At 39.8% G+C, this 5,542-nt stretch overlaps 2 pseudogenes; both read right to left on the bottom strand.

Annotated features, from left to right (window-relative positions):
- Window positions 1-780: 780 nt before the first annotated feature.
- On the bottom strand, window positions 781-1,998 carry LOC140516423 (pre-mRNA-splicing factor SLU7 pseudogene; annotated as a pseudogene).
- A 337-nt stretch (window positions 1,999-2,335) lies between these two features.
- LOC140525093 (protein BUD31 homolog pseudogene) lies at window positions 2,336-2,771 on the bottom strand (annotated as a pseudogene).
- Window positions 2,772-5,542: the final 2,771 nt, after the last annotated feature.

The following is a 5,542-nucleotide window of genomic DNA, read 5'->3' as shown; positions in this document are numbered from 1 at the left end:
CCAATTAAATTACTAAAAAAAAATTACACTGAGTTAGAAAAAATAACAAAGTTCATTTGGAAGAACAAAAGGTCAGGAATTTCAAAAAAAAGGAAAAAAGATATAAAGGAAAGATTCAGCAGTATCAGATCTTAAACTGTATTATGAAGGAGAGCATTGTTGAAGCATAAAAAGGATGATTTTGGTTTTTAAATTTTCTTCTGTTAATCAAACCTATGTAGCCAAGAATAGAAGGAATGTAGAAAATTGGGGGAAATGTACATCAACAACCTCTCAGAGAGGACATGATGCGGTAGGAACATTGCTGTGGTATAAGAAATGGTGAGCTGACTTATTTAGAAAACCTTGGACCATGAATGAAGATGCTATCCACCATCAGAGAAACAGATGACAGGTGGAAATACGCATAGTAAGGTCTTGCACATAAGTGAATGAGGGTGGAAGTGTATGTATGAGTATATTTATAGATATTTATGTACATGTATGTGTGTATGTGTGTATGTGTATAAACTCATATGTGTGTATATATACGTATATATATACATATATATATATATATATATATACGTATATACATATCCAGGATTAATTGTAGCCTTCTTTGAGAGACAAAGGGAGGAAAAATGATAAAGTAAAGAGTGCACTGCAGAGAACAAAGAAAACCAACAAGGACGCAAAGACAGGATGGGCAGCTTTGAAAACAATGTGAAGTACTTTTTAGGGTCAATGGCTGATTCATATTCCTCACATTACTGAGAATTTGTCTTTTCACATAGACAATCAGACATCTAGAAACCTGAAAGTGTTGGATCTGGTATTTGGTATTTCAGGCAGACCTCCCAGGATGTCTGGAGATGAGGGCAGCTGTGGTCCCTGAAAGGTGGGGCCTGGGGCCCTAAGATCTGCAGAGCTGATGGCTGTTGGGGGAGTCTTGACTTTAAATGATTTATACAGCAACTCCAGTTTTAGAGGATCTTCTTGGAATGGCATTCTAGACCCTTTGTCATAAGCCTCCCAGGCCAACAACTCTGTGCCATGGAAATTGTATATCCACTGTATGTAACCAAATGGTCTCCTGCATAACTGACTTCATCAGGATTCTTTCCTGTCTTGGCATCTGTCTGGATCTCTGGAAATTCCCTTGTTTTGGGATCATAGTGGGCAGAACTGGGATGTCAATTTCACAAGTATTTAGCAATGTCGTCTCGAATCCTGAGATTTCAGACTGTAATTGGTCAGCATTGTGTCCAGACATGTCAATGTCATTTGCATACTTTTCTTCATGGTCATCATCACAGTTATGGTGTCTTTTAGTCTGGGAATTCAGTTCCTCTCCCTTCTGACATTGCGGTGAATTCACTTGTTTCATTGACTTTTCTCAGGCTAATTCTTCCTGCAGTTTCTGGGCTTTCAGTGCACTTTTACTTAGGTCGATTTGGGCAGATTTTTGTTCCATCTTTCTATGTTCCTCTGAGTTGTCAGCATCCCACCGATCACTTTTCCCAATATAGTCAAACATGAACTGAGGTTGTATATGTTCATCTGGGACTATGTTGGCTTCTGTGAACTTGATTCCAATACTCTGAGGTCTCTCAAAGCAGTCTTTTATGTGTGTGCATCAGAACTCCACAATTTTCATATCCTCCTTTTAGGTATTTCATCCTCACAGTATTCTCTTTTACACCTCTCTCATCCCATTTTCCAAATGAACTGCATGCTTTTTGTTTCTCAAGTTGGGTTCTCTGGTGCTTCAGTGTGGGTCCTTTGGATGATCTCTACACAATGGCACAGACAGCATGTACTGAGGAATATGAGGATTGATATCTTTTCTTTCCTCATCAACTGCAGCTGGTGCATCAGCCAGTATTCTCTGTTCTTCTAGCTCCTTCTTCTTTTTCAAGTCTTCTCTTGTCATTTCCTTGAGTCTTCCCAACCCTTGTCATTGGGTCTCCCTGTGGGGGATGGGACAGTGTTTATTGCTTCTGGAATAGCAGCCAACAGTTATCTGGTGATGGCCTTGCTTTTACCAAGGGGGAGGCCCCCAGAGGAATGACCTACTGACTTCCTCCCAGCCTTGTTTATTGCTGCAAGTGTTTGTCCAAACTCAGGGACAATCTGTTGTTTTTTTTCTTTCCAATGGTTAAAGTTTTATTTTTAAATCACAAAGAATTCCAGTTATTGACACATTCTTTCATTTGACCCCGTGCTCCCCTTACAGGTGGTTGCTTCCGAGAAAAAGAGTTGTCCAGGGGAAAGTGTCCACTTCCAGCAGCTACTCATGGAGGTCAAGAATAAAAAAAAGCCAGCAATGATGGGTCCATGGCTTCAAGACTGGTCAGCCAGAGCATCCCCTGCAGCCACAATGGGTACATTCAATGACCCGTCCCACTTCTAACTTGCTTTTTGGAACCCCGCATATACAGTTGGCTCCAAAGTTGCTATCCCGAGTCTGGATGCAAGGCAAGCAGCAGAGATTTTCATAGCTTTGTTTCTTCCACTTGGCCATCAAGTTCTTATCTGCATAACCTTCGTGAATGCAGTACTCATACAATTCTCTACTTATGGCTTTCCTCTTATAAAAGAGGTCAAATATGTATCTCATTTTCTGGTGATGAATCCTGAAGATTGGCCAGAGAAGATTCCGCTTTCCTCTTCCCTTCATGAGGCTCAGTTTCAGCTTCTCTCATCTTCTGACCCAAGTCATCCAGGATTGGTTCAATGAGTTCCCAGCCATCTGGGGGAGTTTTCCTGCTTTTTTGGACTTTGGGCATCTTGGACTTCTCCAAAAACCACCCACTAGTTGTGGCCCAAGTCAGTTCTGTGATTTAGCCAAACCAGAGTTCACTCAAAGGGTTATGGCCAAGGACTGTTGTTAGATCTAGCTCAGGACCCAGTTTTCTTGCTGGGCCTTCACTCTGGGGAATGAGGTGTATCCCAAGAGTCCAAAGAGAAAAGTGTGAGAAGAGCAGTGATCTTGATGTGGTGCCCTGATGGATCCCTCCTGCACTAAATAACCCAGGAAGGTTGGACTGAAGGGGAGGGGCCTCTGACTTAAGTATTCAGGAGGTGTGAATTCAGATGCTAATTGTAATCCATATACCCATCTCATTCACTGGGAGGAAAGTTGACCAAAGAGTTCCCAAAACCCATGAAGTGGGAGGCTAAAAGAGGTTAAAACTGTCTAGGATGGAGAAGGTGTTAAGTTGTCTTATTAGAAGGAATTTCATCTGTGAATTCACATCAGTGCATTCACAGGTCCAATCCCTTACCTACAAACTGGCAGCTGAATGATGAGGACTTCACTTAGCTCAAATGCCACCAGATCCTAAGGTGATAGTGGCCCTAAGATGGCAAAGCCCTATTCCTATCCCTCCTGAAATTCTTCTTTCCTTATATTCGCATTTCCTCCCAAATCTCCCCCAACAGAAAGGGAAAAACCTAGGTTTTTGTTCCCAATTCAACATAACACAAAATACTTAAGACACTGATTTTTTTTTTGTAAATTTGCTTATTTTAAACTTGAATACAAAATGAGGAAAGAAAAAATTGTCATATACACAACAGACCTCAAGAGAGGATTCAATATGAAGCAACCAACATCCATTTCAAGAAATCTTATATAATAAATACTTCACAATGTTTTCAAAGCTGCCCAGCCTCTCTTTGCCTCCTTGTTGGTTTTCTTTGGTTCTCTGCAATGCACTTTGTACTTTTTATTTTTCTCCTCCCTCAGTCCCCCAAAGAAGGCAACAATTAATCCTGGATACATACATATGCATATACATGTATGTATACATGTGTGTGCGCATGTGTATGTACATGTGCATGCATGTGCATATATGTGCTCAGATTTGTATAAACATAATCACATATAAACCTATACTCTCATACGCTTAGCGCAAGACTATCCTATGCTTATCTTCACCTGTTATCTGTTTCTGTGATGGTCAATAGCATCTTCATTCATGGCCCAAGTTTTCCCATGTTTTTCTAAATCAATCAGCTCTTTATTTCCTACACCACAGCAATGTTCCTATCCCATCATGTCCTCTCTGAGAGGGTTCTTGATGAATATTTCCCCCAGTTTTCTGCATTCATTCTATTCTTGGCTACACAAGCTTTATTTACAGAAAAAAATTTAAAAACCAAAATCATCCTTTCTAGGCTTCAACAATGCTCTCCTTCATAATATAGCTGAAGATCTAATACTGCTGAATCTGTTTCCTTTATATCTTTTTTCCTGCTGATGTTGAAATTCCTGACCTTTTCCTCTACCAAGTGAACTTTGGTACTTATTTTTTTCTAACTCAGTATAATAATTTTTTTGTAGTTTAAATGGGATGACATTGGATAAGTAGATTAGTTAAGTAAAGTTGTCATTTTAAAATCTGTATTAGTTTTCCTATCCATGAACAATAAATATTACTTGAATAATTTATACCTGAATTTATCTAAAATGTGTTTTATGTTTATGTTCATATAGCTCCTGTGTCTGTTTTTAGCAGGTATCTGCTCAGCTATTTTACACTCTCTAGGTATTCTAAACGGTCGAAGATAATATTGAATAATATTGCTGATATATAGTGTAGTTTCTCTGTTTTTTACTTTTGAAATATATTTTAACTTCAACTTTGTCTAACATCACGATTACTATCTCTGGTATTATTTTTTTAAACAAACAAATTCTCTTTCTATCCTTCTGGGCAAGTTCTTTGTGGATTCTGCAGATTCTGCCTGGAGATGTTTGCACTTTACCTCAGATCTAACCTCCACCACTGGAGGTGGAGTCTTTCCTGGGGGCTTCTCTGATTGTGCCAGAAAGACAACTGCTTTATCTAGTGTTTATTTCTACTGCTCTGAGGCCATGTTCTGCCTTTTTTTTATGGAGGAAATTTGGAGAGCTAAAGGTTTTCTGACTGACTCCATCTTCCCAGATTCCTCACCTTAAATAACTGTTTCAAAAGTATCCACAAATCTAAAGGACTTTTCTTTTTGCCCAAAAATTAAACCCCAAGAATTGCATGTGATTCCATTCCACTATGGGTAGGGATTGGGAGGAGAGGTAGGGTCCAGAGAAAGCTTCCATACAAGTCATGTAAAGTACATACTAAGTATTACTAAGCAATTACAAGACAGAGACTTTGGTTTTGCCCTGGATTCCCCCCAAACTAGTGTGGGCACATAGTAGTCAGTCAGTCAACAAGTATTTAGGAAAGTGCTTACTGTATGCCAAGCCCTGGATTAAGTGCTGGGATACACAGAATCGCTTTTCCTTGAAGGAATGATCTCTTTTGCTGAAGGGGAATCACCTTTAACCTAGTGTTAGGGATGGAAACAGTAACTTCATGGGCTTTAGGAATCTTGGGTGGGGAAGATCCCCCTAGCAATGCAACTTCCTTTCCTTCCTCACTCCCAAATTTCCTATCTTAAAATATTGTCCTGAGAGATAACTTCGCCAGGGTGACCAAATATTCTGTGTCAGGTACCATGACTTCCTTTTGAGGGCTGAGTTTGTGGGCAGCCCCAAGTCTGCCCAACACAA

The sequence above is a fragment of the Notamacropus eugenii genome, chromosome 1 (genome assembly GCF_028372415.1).
Source record: "Notamacropus eugenii isolate mMacEug1 chromosome 1, mMacEug1.pri_v2, whole genome shotgun sequence".
NCBI classification, from domain to species: domain Eukaryota; kingdom Metazoa; phylum Chordata; class Mammalia; order Diprotodontia; family Macropodidae; genus Notamacropus; species Notamacropus eugenii.
This window is presented reverse-complemented; position numbering and strand designations above follow the sequence as displayed.